Raw genomic sequence first — 16079 nt, 5'->3', positions numbered from 1 at the left:
TTGTCAAAGGTCTTCTGAAAATCCAAATATACAACATTCACTACATCTCCTTTATCTATCTTACTTGTAATATCCTTGAAGAGTTCCAAAAGGTTTGTCAGGCAAGATTTTCCCTTAAGGATCCATACTAACTTTGTCCTACCTTGTCCTATGTCACCAAGTGCTCCATATTCTCATCCTTAACAATTGACTCCAACATCTTCCCAACCACTGAGGTCAAGCTAGCCAGTCTATAATTTCCTTCCTGCTGCCTCCCTCCTTACTTAAAGAATGGAATGGCATTTGCATTTTTCCAGTCCTGCAGAACCATGCTAGAGTCCAATGATTCTAGAAAGATCATTACTAATGCCTCCACAATCTCTACTACTACCTCTTTCAGAACCCTACTGTGCAATTCATCTGGTCCAGGAGACTTTTAGATCTTTCAGCTTTTTGAGCACCTTCTCCCTTGTAATAGTAACTGCACCAACTTCTCTTCCTTCACACCCTACAACATTTGGCACACTGCTAGTGCCTTCCACAGTGAAGACTGTTGCAAAATACTCATTTAGATAGATAGATAGATAGATAGATGGATAGATAGATAGATAGATAGATAGATAGATAGATAGATAGATAGATAGATAGATAGATAGATAGATAGATAGATAGATACTTTATTCATCCCCATGGGGAAATTCAACTTTTTTTCCAATGTCCCATACACTTGTTGTAGCAAAACTAATTACATACAATACTTAACTCAGTAAAAAATATGATATGCATCTAAATCACTATCTCAAAAAGCATTAATAATAGCTTTTAAAAAGTTCTTAAGTCCTGGCGGTAGAATTGTAAAGCCTAATGGCATTGGGGAGTATTGACCTCTTCATCCTGTCTGAGGAGCATTGCATCGATAGTAACCTGTCGCTGAAACTGCTTCTCTGTCTCTGGATGGTGCTATGTAGAGGATGTTCAGAGTTTTCCATAATTGACCGTAGCCTACTCAGCGCCCTTCGCTCAGCTACCGATGTTAAACTCTCCAGTACTTTGCCCACGACAGAGCCTGCCTTCCTTACCAGCTTATTAAGACGTGAGGCGTCCCTCTTCTTAATGCTTCCTCCCCAACACGCCACCACAAAGAAGAGGGCGCTCTCCACAACTGACCTATAGAACATCTTCAGCATCTCACTACAGACATTGAATGACGCCAACCTTCTAAGGAAGTACAGTCGACTCTGTGCCTTCCTGCACAAGGCATCTGTGTTGGCAGTCCAGTCTAGCTTCTCGTCTAACTGTACTCCCAGATACTTGTAGGTCTTAACCTGCTCTACACATTCTCCATTAATGATCACTGGCTCCATATGAGGCCTAGATCTCCTAAAGTCCACCACCATCTCCTTGGTCTTGGTGATATTGAGACGCAGGTAGTTTGAGTTGCACCATATCACAAAGTCCTGTATCAGTTTCCTATACTCCTCCTCCTGTCCATTCCTGACACACCCCACTATGGCCGTGTCATCAGCGAACTTCTGCACATGGCAGGACTCCGAGTTATATTGGAAGTCTGATGTGTACAGGGTGAACAGGACCGGAGAGAGTACGGTTCCCTGCGGCGCTCCTGTGCTGCTGACCACCATGTCAGACCTACAGTCTCCCAACCGCACATACTGAGGTCTATCTGTCAAGTAGTCCACTATCCAATCCACCATGTGAGAGTCTACTCCCATCTCCGTTAGTTTGTGCCTTAAGATCTTGGGCTGGATGGTGTTAAAGGCACTAGAGAAGTCAAGGAATGTAATCCTCACAGCACAACTGACCCCATCTAGGTGAGAGAGTGATTTGTGCAGCAAATACGTGATAGCATCCTCCACTCCCACCTTCTCCTTATACGCAAACTGAAGAGGATCCTGGGCGTGCCTGGTTTGTGGCCTCAGATTCTGTATTATCAGCCGCTCCATGGTCTTCATCACGTGCGACGTCAAGGCAACAGGTCTGAAGTCATTCAACTCCTTTGGCTGTGGTTTCTTCGGTACCGGGACAATACAGGATGTTTTCCATTGTCTGGGTACTCTTCTCTGCTCCAGGCTCATGTTGAAGATGAGCTGTAGTGGTTCTCCCAGCTCAGTCGCACAGGCCCTCAGTAATCGTGGAGAAACTCCATCCGGTCCAGCCGCCTTGCTGGTACAGATCTTCCTCAGTTGACCTTCCACCTGTGCAGCCGTAATCCTGGGCGTGGGCAAGGTCTCCTGTGAGTGGCTATTTTCCTGTGAGGGAAGTAAGCCTGGTGTGGATTTCTGCGGTGAGGATGAGATTGTGCTGTCAAACCTGTTGAAGAAGTTGTTCAGCTGGTTCGCTTTCTCCACATCTCCACTTATGTTTGCCCCCCGCTTTGCACCGCATCCGGTGATGATCTTCATCCCATCCCACACCTCCTTCATGCTTTTTTTCTGCAGCTTTTGTTCTAGCTTCCTCCTATACTGCTCCTTTGCCCCCCTTATCTGTACTCTGAGTTCCTTCTGAACTCTTTTAAGCTCCAACCGATCACCATCTTTAAAGGTCCTCTTCTTCTGGTTTAGGAGGCCTTTGATGTTACTAGTGATCCAGGGCTTATTATTGGGATAGCAGCGAACAGTTCTAACAGGGACAACGGCATCCACACAAAAGTTAATATAGTCCGTTGTGCATTCAGTGACCTCCTCAACGCCCCCACAGAGCCCCCCTTGCAGTACATCCCAGTTAGTAGTACCATTTAGTTCATCTGTCATCTCCTTGCCCCCGTTATTATTTCTCTGGCCTCATTTTCTTGTGGTCCAATTTCCAGTCTTAATTCTTTTTTTATTTTTTATACACTGGAAAAAGCTTTTTCTATCCACCTTGATATTGTTTGCTAGTTTGCTTTCATATTTCATCTTTTCCCTCCTAATGATACTCTTACTTGCTTTCTGTAGGTTTTTATAAGCTTCCCAATCCTTTATCTTCCCATTAATTTTTGTTTTTGTAGTATGTCCTTTCTTTTGCTTTTACATTAGCTTTGATTACCCTTGTCCACCATGGTTGTACTATTTTACCTTTTGAGTATTTTTTTAATTTTTAGAATACATCTATACTGCACCTTCCTCCTTTTTTCCAAAAACTCAGACCATTGCTGCCCTGTTGTCATCCCTGCCAGCATCTCCTTTCAATTGACTTTGGCCAACTCCTCTCTCATACCACTGTAATTTCCTTTTCTCCACTGAAATACTGCTACATCAGACTGTACTTTCTCCCTATCAGAACTCAAGTTGAAGGCAGTCATATTGTGATCACTCTCTCCAAAGTGTCCCTTTACCTTAAGCTCCCTAATCGGCTCCAGTTCATTACATAACACCCATTCCAGGATAGCTGATCCCCTAGTAGGCTCAACTACAAGCTGCTCTAAAATGCCATCTCAAAGGCATTCAACAAATCCGTTCTCTTGAGATCCATTATCGACCTGATTTCCCAATCTAATTACACATTAAAATCTCCCATGACTATCATAACATTACCCTTTTGACACACCTTTATTATTTTCTATTGTATACTGTAGTCCACATTCTAGCTACTGTTTGGAAGTCTGAATGTACCTGCCATCAGGGTCCTTTTACCCTTGCAGTTCCTTAACTCAACCCACAAGGATTCAACATCTTCTGATCCTATGTCACATCTTTCTAATGATTTGATGCCATTCTCTACCAGCAGGGGCATGCCACCCCCTCTGCCTACCTTCCTATCCCTCTGATACAATGTGAAACCTTGGACATTCAGCTCCCAACTACAAACATACTTCAGCCACAGTGTTATACCTGATAATCTGTAATAGTGCAACAAGATCATCCACTTTATTTCTTATACTCTGTGCATGAGATCTGTATTTACTACCCTTTTTGATTCTGCATCCCTAATGCACTGACATTCACCCTGCTGGTTGCAATTTTGTCTTAGCATCTATCTGGTCTTCCTAACAGTCTGACTGCATGCTATATTTGCTATTTTTGCACCATCAGTCCTATCTTGAGTTCCAGCACACCGGTTCCCATCCCCTGCCAAATTAGTTTAAATCCTGCCCAACAGCTCTACAAACCTGCCCATGGGAACATTGGTTTCTCTTGGATTCAGATGCAATCATCCCTTTTGTACAGGTCATACCCCCTCTCCCCCCAGAAGAGATCCCAATGATCCAAGAACCTGAAGCCCTGCTCCTGCACTAGCTTCTTAGGCACACATTAACCAGCCAAACCATCCTGTTTCTAACCTCAATGGTCCATGGCACAAGCAGCAATCCAGAAGTTACTGCCCTGGAGGTCCTGCTTCTCGGCTTTCTGCCTAGCTCTCTAAATTTTCACTACAGGACCTCTTTGCTTCTCCTTCCTATGTCATTGCTGCCACTATGTACCAAGATTTCTGGCTGCTCCCCCCTACCCCTCCAAAATGCAGTGGACATGATCAGAGATGTCCCTGACCCTAGCGCCTGGGAGGCAACTTACTATCTGGGTGTCCTTTCACGTCCATAGAGTCTCCTGTCTGTTCGTCTGACTATTGAGTCCTCTCTCACTACTGCTCCCCTCTTCCCCCTCTTTCCCTTCTGCACCACAGACCCATGTTCAGTGCCAGTAACCCAGTCTTCGCGGCATTCCCCTGGGAGGTCAGCCCCCACAACAGTATCCAAAACGATATAATTATTATTGAGAGTAATGGTCACAGGGGTGCTCTGTGCTAACTGCCTATTCACTGCCCCATTCCTTCTCCTGACAGTAACCCAGCTACTCACCTCCTGCAACTTAGGGGTGACAACTTCCCTGTAACTCCAAATCAATGATCTCTTCACTCTCCTGTACAAGCTGAAGGTCATCCAGCTGCTGCTCCAGATCCTTACCACAGTCTTCAAGGAGCTGCAGCTGGATGCACTTTACACAGATATAGTTCTCAGGAGACTCTGGGTCTCCCAGGACTCCAATATCTGGCAAGAACACACAATGGCCATTTAAAATGCGTTAAGTACTCATGACACAGTAAGAAAAAAAGGAAAACTTATCCAATTTATCCAGAGCCAACGCCTCTTTCAACCGAAGTCCGACACTCCCACTCTCACCACTGACGCACTCCTGACATTGGCCGCTCTACTCGTTCCTTCTGCATTTTTATTTACTCTTCTCTGGGCTGCTCCTGCCACTGATTGCGATGCCAATCTTTTAAAATTGATCATGTTAAGTTAATCATTTTGAGACCGTGGACATTGCATGCAATGCCAGCATTTGAAGTTAAATGTTTATGGTCCCCAAAATAATTAAGAAGCAACCAATTTCAAAGTCAAATTAATGCATTCATTTCAAGAGGTCGAGAATAACAAGAGCAGGATGTGATGCTGAGGCTTTTTAAAGGCACTGGTGAGGCCTCACCTTGAGAATTGTGAACAGTTTTGAAGAGGAATTGGAGGAGGCTCGCGAAGAGGAGTCTGGGAAAGAAAGGGTTATCACATGAGGAACATTTGATAGCTCTGGGTATGTAGGTGCATTCTCGGACAAGAGGGCACAGGTCAGGATAGAGGGGTGTCCACTTAAAAGAGAGATGCAGAGAAATTTCTTTAGCCAGAGAGTAGTGAGTTTGGGGAATTTGTTACCACGGGAAGCCAGGTTGTTGGGTGCAATGAAGGCAGGGATTGATCAATTCTTGATGACCACAGCATCAAAGTTTACGGGGAGAAGTCCTGGGAGTGGGGCTGAGGAGGAGAAAAAAAGGATCAGCCATGACTGAATGGTGGAGCAGACTTGATGGGCCAAATGGCCTAATTGTACTCCTATGTCTTTTGGTCTTATGGGCCATAAAAAGAAATCTAAGTACATTTGCTTCCCCTAGATCAGGGGTTTCCCAAACTTTTTTTATGCCAAGGGCCATTACCATGGACCCAGGTTGGGAACCTCTGCCTCGAGTATCACTGCTAAGAAATCATGAGAACACAGAACTACACAAGTCTTTCAGCCCATGATGTTGTGCCAACCCTTTAACCTATTCCAAAATAAACCTAACCCTTCCCTCCCACATTCCATTTTTTCAATCATCTATGTGCCTATCTAAATGGATCATTGGATGGAGAAGCACTGCATATTGGAGCGCAAGCATATAGATGTGTAGGTGAAATGTCTAAATGGATGTATAATATAAAATGCTCTATAGTATGCATGACTCACCCAAATTTGGATGTCTTACAACCAAGCTAATGTTACACCATCAATAAAAAATACTTAAAGGAAGTGAATCATTATTTCAAACAGGTTAAAATTTTTGTGCACATCTTGCATCTGTCCCAACATGTTGAGAATGCAAGCCACTGATTGCAAAGGAAAGCATTTTGAAATTATTCCTGAGTGGACAAGCGGAACCATTGGATCACCTTAATACCGTGACTTCTCAACCGCTGAGATGTGACATTAAACAGCAAAAAAACAGCTCAAGCATTTACACCATAACAAGAAAGGCTGCAGGTGTTGGAAATCCAAAGCAACACACACAAAATGCTGGAGGAGCTCAGCAGGTCAGGTAGCATCTATGGAAAAGAGTAAACAGTCAACATTTTGGGCCGAGACCCTTCATCAGGACAGTTTACACCTAGCTAATTTTAAATAATAAATACTTACTAATATAAGACTATAAGACATTGAAGGAGAATTAGTCCACTCAGCCCATCAAATCTGCTCCGTCATTCCTTCATGGCTGATCCTAGATCCCACTCATCCCCCTACACCTACCTTCTGGCCATAACCTTTGATGCCCTGACCAATCAGGAAACGATTAACTTCCACCTTAAATATACCCACAAACTTGGCCTCCACATGAGTCCGTGGCAAAGCATTCCACAAATTCACTAATCTCTGGCTAAAAAAATCCCCTTTACCTCTGTTCTAAAATGTCACCCCTCAATTGTGAGGTTATGCCCTCTAGTTCTGCATACCACTACCAGAGGAAACATTCTCTCCATATCCATCCCATCTAGTCCTTTCAACATTCAGTAGATTTCAATAAGATCCTCCCCCCCCCCCCCCCCGCATTCTTCTAAATTCCAGTGAGTACAGGCCCAAAGGTGCCAAGCACAACTCATATGTTAACCCCTTCATTCCTGGAATCATCTTCGTGAAATTTCACTGGACTCTCTCCGATGACAACACATCCTTTCTGATATATGGGGCCCAAAACTGTTGACAATACTTCAAGTGGCCTGACCAGAAACACAGAAACATAGAAAACCTATAGCACCATACAGGCCCTTTGGCCCACAAAGCTGTGCTGAACATGTCCTACCTTAGAAATTACCTGGGGTTACCCATAGCCTTCCATTTTTCTAAGCTCTATCTACCAGGAATCTCTTAAAAGACCCTATCATATCCGCCTCCACCACCGTCGCTGGCAGCCCATTCCATGCACTCACCACCCTCTGTGTAAAAATCTTATCCCTGTGTGGTGAACTAGATATACCTGTCTGACTGCTCCTGTGGCTCCTCCCAAGACCCTGCTGACTACCCCTGTGGCTCCTCCCACAGACCCCTGTATAAAGGCGACTGTGGCCTGCTGCTCTCCCTCATTTTCCCCAGGATGTAGTGTTGTCCTTCAGTCAATAAAAGCCGATATCTCACTTCCTAAGTCTCGGCGTGAGTTATTGATGGTGCATCAATTTTATTGACTGAAAGTTACAACATGGAAACCGCTTTACGCCCAGAACGTCTAGACTTGGACCCCCGAGACCCTGGAGCAGCTCTTGCCTTTGAACACTGGCTGGTGTGCTTCCAATCGTACTTAGAGGAGGTTCGTGCCACCGATTCGGCTGTTCGGCACAAACTTCTCTTCTCGAGGGTCGCCCCAAAAGTTTATTCGTTCATCAGGGACATATCCACCTACGAGGAGGCGCTTGCCGCCCTCCGAAGACAGTACCTGCGGCCTTTAAATCCAGTTTATGCACGGCACCGCTTGGCCACGCGAAAACAGCGGCCTACGGAGTCGACTGCTGAATTTCTTCGCGAGTTACTGATACTCGCGCGGGACTGTGACTGCAAAGCGCTCTCAGCGGAACAGCATAAGGAACTCTTGGTCCGAGATGCTTTTGTGACTGGGGTTCGGTCAGTGTGTATCCGCCAGCGGCTGCTGGAAAAAGCTGATCTTACCTTACGCTCTGCGATAGAGACGGCCGATTCGATGGAGGCTGCGCAACTGTACGCCGAAGAAGTCCAACCGAGCCATTCCCCGGTTCCGAGCGAATTCGCCAACGCCGCAGCCAGTCGCGGTATCTCAAACCCCACGAATTCGCCAGGTATGAAACTCTGTTACTTTTGTGGGCTTCGGAAACATGCCCGGGAACTCTGTGCGGCGCGCGAAGCGACTTGTTCCAGCTGCGGGAAGAAGGGCCATTTCGCCAAGGTCTGTAAATCTAAACCGCGCCCGGGGTCGAGCAGCGCCGCGTCTGAGACCTGGGGGCCGCCATTTTGCATGACCGGATGTGGACAACCATCTTTGCCGGCGTCACCTGGCCCCGCCCCTACCTACCCGTGTGCGACCTGGGAGCCGCCCTCTTGCATGCCCGGATGTGAGCGGCCATCTCCACCCTCAAGATCCCTCCCCCATCGCTGTTCACCAACTTGACCCCCGACTGTAAACCTGTGGCAACTAAAAGTAGGAGGTACAGTGCGGGGGACAGGGCCTTTATTCATTCAGAGGTGCAGCGGCTGCTCAGGGAGGGGATCATTGAGCCAAGCACAAGCCCATGGCGGTCCCAGGTGGTCGTTGTTCGGACTGGGCAGAAAAATAGGATGGTTGTGGACTACAGCCAGACCATCAATAGATTCACGCAGCTTGACGCGTACCCCCTACCCCGCATCGCGGATATGGTCAACCAGATAGCTCAGTACAAGGTGTACTCGACAATTGATCTGAAATCCGCTTATCACCAGCTCCCCATCCGCCCAGAGGACCGCCCCTACACCGCCTTCGAGGCGGGTGGCAGGCTCTATCACTTTCTGCGCGTCCCATTTGGTGTCACAAATGGGGTCTCAGTCTTCCAGAGGGAGATGGACCGGATGGTGGACCAGTACAAACTGACGGCCACATTTCCCTATCTAGATAACATCACCATCTGTGGTCGCGACTGGTCGGACCATGACGCCAACCTCCAGCGTTTTTTTCCAGGTGGCCGATGCTTTGAACCTCACTTATAACAAGGACAAGTGTGTGTTCAGAACCACACGGCTCGCTATCCTTGGGTATGTCGTGGAGAACGGGGTCATTGGCCCTGACCCCGACCGTATGCGCCCCCTGTTAGAACTCCCTCTTCCCACTACTCTCAAGGCCCTCCGGCGGTGCCTGGGTTTTTTTTCCTATTACGCCCAATGGGTTCCCCATTACGCAGACAAGGCCCGCCCCCTGGTCAAGTCTACCACCTTTCCCCTCTCTGCCGAGGCCCGAGCGGCCTTCAGCTGCATTAAAGGGGACATTGCCAAAGCAACGATGCATGCGGTAGACGAGACCATTCCCTTCCAAGTAGAGAGTGACGCCTCTGACGTCGCGCTGGCTGCTACCCTCAATCAAGAAGGCAGGTCAGTGGCGTTTTTTTCTCGTACCCTTCAAGGCTCTGAACTTCGGCACTCCACGGTGGAGAAAGAAGCCCAAGCCATAGTGGAAGCTATTCGGCACTGGAGGCACTATCTCGCCGGCAGAAGGTTCACCTTGCTGACCGACCAGCGCTCGGTTGCGTTCATGTTCAGCAGCCAACAGCGGGGCAAAATCAAAAATGATAAAATTTTGCGATGGAGAATAGAACTCTCCACCTATACTTACGATATCCTGTACCGGCCTGGCAGGCTCAATGAACCGTCTGATGCCCTATCCCGGGGACCGTGTGCTAGTGCCCAGCTCGACCAGCTGTATGCCCTTCATGCCCAACTTTGCCACCCGGGGGTCACCCGGTTTTATCACTTCATTAAAGCCCGGAACCTGCCGTACTCCCTGGAGGACATCAGGACGATGACCAGGGACTGCCAGATCTGCGCTGAGTGCAAACCGCACTTCTACCGTCCTGACACTGCGCAGCTTGTCAAGGCCACCCGCCCTTTTGAGCGACTGAGTATTGACTTTAAGGGCCCCCTTCCCTCCACCGACCGCAATGTCTACTTTCTCAGTATTATTGACGAGTACTCGCGATTCCCCTTTGCCGTTCCCTGCCCCGACACTACTACCACGTCGGTCATCAAAGTCCTGCGCCAGCTCTTCACACTGTTCGGATATCCCTGCTATGTCCACAGTGATAGAGGGTCCTCCTTTATGAGTGACGAGTTGCGCCGGTTCCTGCTTGCTAGGGGCATAGCTACTAGTCGCACCACGAGTTATAATCCCCGGGGGAATGGCCAGGTGGAGAGGGAGAATGCCACAGTGTGGAAGGCCATACTTTTAGCCCTTAAGTCACAAGGGTTGCCGGTCTCCCGATGGCAGGAGGTCCTCCCTGAGGCACTCCACTCTATCCGCTCCCTGTTGTGTACGTCCACTAATGCCACCCCTCACGAACGCTTATTCTCTTTTCCCAGGAAGTCTGTCACTGGGACCACCCTGCCAATTTGGCTGACGTCCCCGGGGCCAGTGCTGCTGCGTAAACATGCGAGGAGTAATAAGTACTCACCACTGGTCGAGAAGGTTCACCTCCTGCATGCTAATCCCCAGTATGCCTACGTGGTCTTGCCTGATGGGCGGGAGGACACGGTCTCTGTCCGCGACCTGGCGCCCGCCGGAGCAGCAGACCACTACACCGAGCACTCCACGGTAACTATGCACCCTGTACCCGAGGTGACTCCGCACGCCCCGTGCCCCACACAGACTCCGTATGCGTCTGTTCCAGGGCCCTCGCTCACACGCGAGGGGTCCCTGACACCTCCTGTTGGGACAGAATTAACCCACTCTCCGCCTTCGGAGCACACACCACCTCCGGCACCTGTGCCGTCATCACCTCCGGCTCCTGTGCAATTGCAGCCGGAGCTACGTAGATCGCAGCGAACGATTCGACCACCTGATCGACTTAACCTGTAAATATGCTTGGGAATTTTTTTAAACAAAGGGGGGGTGAATGTGGTGAACTAGATATACCTGTCTGACTGCTCCTGTGGCTCCTCCCAAGACCCTGCTGACTACCCCTGTGGCTCCTCCCACAGACCCCTGTATAAAGGCGACTGTGGCCTGCTGCTCTCCCTCATTTTCCCCAGGATGTAGTGTTGTCCTTCAGTCAATAAAAGCCGATATCTCACTTCCTAAGTCTCGGCGTGAGTTATTGATGGTGCATCACCCTGGCATCTCTGCCGTATCTACTTCCAAGCACATTAGAACTGTGCCCGCTCGTGCTAGCCATTTCAGCCCTGGGAAAAAGTCTCTGACTGTCCACACGATCAATGCCTCAAAGACTCTTGTAAAGACTCAGAATTACCTTCTTGCTTTATATTCTATTCCCCTTGAAATAAATGCCAACATTGCATTTGCCTTCATTACCACAGTCTCAAGCTGTACATTAACTTTCCGAGAATCTTGCATGAGGACTCTTAAGTCCTTCTGCACCTCTCATATTTGAACTTTCTTCCCATTTAGATAATAGTCTACACTGTTGTTCCTTTTACCAAAATGCATTATCATACATTTCCCAACACTGTATCCCATCTTGCCACTTTTTTGCCCATTCATTCAATTTGTGTAAGTCCTGCTGCAATTGCATTGCTTCCTCAGCACTACCTACCCCTCCACCTACCTTCATATCACCTGCAAACATTGCCATAAAGCCATCAATTCCATTATCCAAATCATTGACAAACAAAGTGAAAAGTAACAGTTCCAATACTGGCCTTTGTTGAACAAGGCAGTCACCGGCAGCCAAACAGTAAAGGCCCATTTTATTCCCACTCGCTGCCTCCTGCCTGTCAGCTATTCCTCTATCCATGCCAGTATCTTTCCTGTAATGCCATAGAATTTATCTTGCTATGCAGCCTCATGTGTGGCACCTTATCAAACACCTTCTGAAAATCCAAGTAAATGACATCCACTCCCTCTCCGTTGTCCACCCTGCTTGTTACTTCCTTGAAGATTTGTCAGGCAAGATTTCCCTATACAGAAACCATGCTGACTTTGACGTATTTCATCATTAGTCTCCAAGTACGCTGAAACCTTGTCCTTAATAATAGACTCCAACACTTTCCCAACCACTGAAGTTAGACTAACTGGCCTATAATTTCCTTTCATTTGCCTTCCTCCCTTCTTAAAGAGCGGAGTCACATTTGCAATCTTTCAGTCCTCCAGGACCATGTCAGAATCAAGTGATTCTTGAAAGATCATAGTGAATGCATCTGTTATCTCTTCAACAACTGCTTTCAAGACTCTGGGATGTAGTCCATCTGGTCCAGGTGACTTATCCACCTTTGGACCTTTCAGGGTGCCTGACTTTTTCCTTTGTAATAGCAATGGCACTCCTTCCTGCTCCCTGACACTCATGGACCTCTGGCACACTGCTAGTGTCTTTCAAACTGAAGACTAATGCAAAGCATCAATTAAGTTATCTGCCATTTCTTTGTCCCCCCATTACTACCTCACCAGCATCATTTTCCAGTGTTGTGTTCCAGAGTTCTCAGTTCCCACTTGCACCTTATATAACTGAAAAAACCTTTGGTATCCTGTTTTATATTATTGGCTAGTCTGCCCTAATATTTCATCTTTTCCTATTTTATGGCTTTATTCTATGCCTTTTGTTGGATTTTAAAAACTTCCCAATCATCCAACTTCCCATTCGCTTTTGTTACTTCATATGCCATTTTCTTGGCATTCCTTAACTTCCCTTTGTCAGCCACGATTGCCTACCCTGCTATTTGAGAACTTCATCCTCTGTGGGATGTATCGATCCTGTGCCTTGTGAACTTTTCTCAGAAACATCAGCCATCTCTGCTCTGCCGTCATCCTCACCCGTATCCTCCTCCAATCCACCTGGGCAAGCTCCTCTCTCATGCCTCTGTAATTCCCTTTATTCCATTGTGATACTGATACATGTGACTTATGCTTCTCTCTCTGAAATTGCAATATGAATTCAATCATATTATGATCACTGCCTCCTAAGAGTTCCTTTACATTAACCTTTCTAATAATATCTGGGTTATTACACAACACCCAATCTAAGAGAGCCTTTTCCCCTAGTAGAGTCAAGCACAAGCTGCTCTAAAAAACATCCCATAGGCATTCAACAAATTCCCTCTCCTCCGATCCAACACCAACCTTATTTTTCCAATCCCTTTGCGTATCAAAATCCCTCATTACAATTGTGTCATTACTCTTATTAGATGCCTTTTCCAGCACCCTTTGCAATCTCAACCCCAAAATTTGGCCACTATTTGGATTACAATTCCCTTTTTTTTTACCCTTGCAGTTTCTTAACACTACCCACGAAGATTTAATATTCTCTGACCCTATGTCACTTCTTTCTAGAGATGTAATTCCATCTCTTACCAACAGAGCCACACCACCGCCTATGACTTCAATAGACAATGGACAGTAGGTGCAGGAGTAGGCCATTCGGCCCTTCTAGCCTGCACCACCATTCACTGTGATCGTGGCTGATCATACACAATCAGTACCCTGTTCCTGCCCTCTCCCCATATCCCTTGACCCCGCTATCTATAAGAGCTCTAACTAACTCTCTCGTGAATGCATCCAGAGACTTGGCCTTCACTGCCTTCTGGGGCAGAGCATTCCACATATCCACCACTCTCTGGGTGAAAAAGTTTTTCTGCATCTCTGTTCTAAACGGCCTACCCCTTATTCTTAAACTGTGGCCTCTAGTTCTGGACTCACCCATCAGTGGGAACATGCTTCCTGCCTCCAGCGTGTCCAATCCCTTAATAATCTTATATGTTTCAATCAGATCCCTTCTCATCCTTCTAAATTCCAGTGTATACAAGCCCAGTCGCTCCAATCTTTCAACATATGACAGTCCCACCATTCCGGGAATTAACCTTGTGAACCTACGCTGCACTCCCTCAATAGCAAGAATGTCCTTCCTCAAATTTGGAGACCCAAACTGCACACAATACTCCAGGTGGGGTCTCACCAGGGCCCTGTACAGCTGCAGAAGGACCTCTTTACTCCTATACTCAATTCCTCTTGTTATAAAGGCCAGCATGCCATTAGCTTTCTTCACTGCCTGCTGTACCTGCGTGCTTGCTTTCATTGACTGATGTACAAGAACACCTAGATCTCGTTGTACTTCCCCTTTTCCTAACTTGACTCCATTTAGATAGTAATCTGCCTTCCTGTTCTTGCCACCAAAGTGGATAACCTCACATTTATCGACATTAAACTGCATCTGCCATACATCTGCCCACTCACCCAACCTGCCCAAGTCACCCTGCATTCTCATAACATCCTCCTGACATCTCACACTGCCACCCAGCTTTGTGTCATCAGCAAATTTGCTAATGTTACTTTTAATCCCTTCATCTAAATCATTAATGTATATTGTAAACAGCTGGGGTCCCAGCACCGAACCTTGCGGTACCCCACTGGTCACAGCCTGCCATTCTGAAAGGGACCCATTAATCGCTACTCTTTGTTTCCTGTCAGCCAGCCAATTTTCAATCCATGTCAGTACTTTGCCCCCAATACCATGTGTCCTAATTTTGCCCACTAATCTCATATGTGGGACTTTATCAAAAGCTTTCTGGAAGTCCAGGTATACTACATCCATTGGATCTCCCTTGTCCATTTTCATAGTTACATCCTCAAAAAAACTCCAGAAGATTAGTCAAGCATGATTTTCCCTTCATAAATCCATGCTGACTCAGACTGATCCTTCTACTGCTATCCAAATGTGTCGTAATTTCCTCTTTTATAATTGACTCCAGCATCTTTCCCACCACTGACGTCAGGCTAACCGGTCTATAATTCCTTGTTTTCTCTCTCCCTCCTTTCTTGAAAAGTGGGACAACATAGCTACCCTCCAATCAGCAGGAACTGTTCCTGAATCTATAGAACATTGGAAAATGATTACCAATGCATCCACTATTTCTAGAGCTTCCTCTTTAAGTACTCTGGGTTGCAGACCATCAGGTCCCGGGGACTTATCAGCCTTCAGACTCAACAGTCTATCCAACACCGTTTCTTGCCTAATATAAATTTCCTTCAGTTCATCCTTTACCCTAGTTCCTTTGGCCACTATTACATCTGGGAGATTGTTTGTGTCTTCCCTAGTGAAGACAGATCCAAAGTACCTGTTCAACTCGTCTGCCGTTTCCTTGTTCCCCATAATAAATTCACCCGTTTCTGTCTTCAATGGCCCAATTTTGGTCGTAACTATTTTTTTGCTATTCACATACCTAGAGAAGCTTTTACTATCCTCCTTTATATTCTTGGCTAGTTTACCTTTGTACCTCATTTTTTCTTGGCGTATTGCCTTGTTTGTTATCTTCTGTTGCTCTTTAAAAGCTTCCCTGTCCTCCGGTTTCCCGCTCATCTTTGCTATGTTATACTTCTTCTCTTTTATTTTTATACTGCCCTTTATTTCCCTCGTCAGCCAAGGCCACCCCTTACTCCCCTTAGGATCTTTCTTCCTCTTTGGAATGAACCGATCCTGCACCTTCTGCATTATTCCCAGAAATACCTGCCATTGTTGTTCCACTGTCTTCCCTGCTAGGGTATTGTTCCATTGAACTTTGGCCAGCTCCTCCCTCATAGCTCCATAGTTCCCTTTGTTCAACTGTAATACTGACACATCCGATTTTCCCTTCTCCTTCTCAAATTGTAGGTTAAAACATATCATATTATGGTCACTACCTCCTAATAGTTCCTTTACCTCGAGGTCCCTGATCAAATCCGGTTCATTGCACAACACTAAATCTAGAATTTCCTTCTCCCTGGTAGACTCCAGTACCAGCTGTTCTAAGAATCCATCTCAGAGGCACTCCACAAACTCCCTTTCTTGGGGTCCAGTACCATTCTGATTCTCCCAGTCTACCTGCATGTTGAAATCCCCCATGACAACTGTATCATTACCTTTGCGACATGCCAATTTTAACTCTTCATTCAAC

The sequence above is a fragment of the Hemitrygon akajei genome, chromosome 6 (assembly GCF_048418815.1).
Source record: "Hemitrygon akajei chromosome 6, sHemAka1.3, whole genome shotgun sequence".
Classification (NCBI taxonomy): Eukaryota; Metazoa; Chordata; class Chondrichthyes; order Myliobatiformes; family Dasyatidae; genus Hemitrygon; species Hemitrygon akajei.
Note: the sequence above shows the minus strand (reverse complement) of the source record.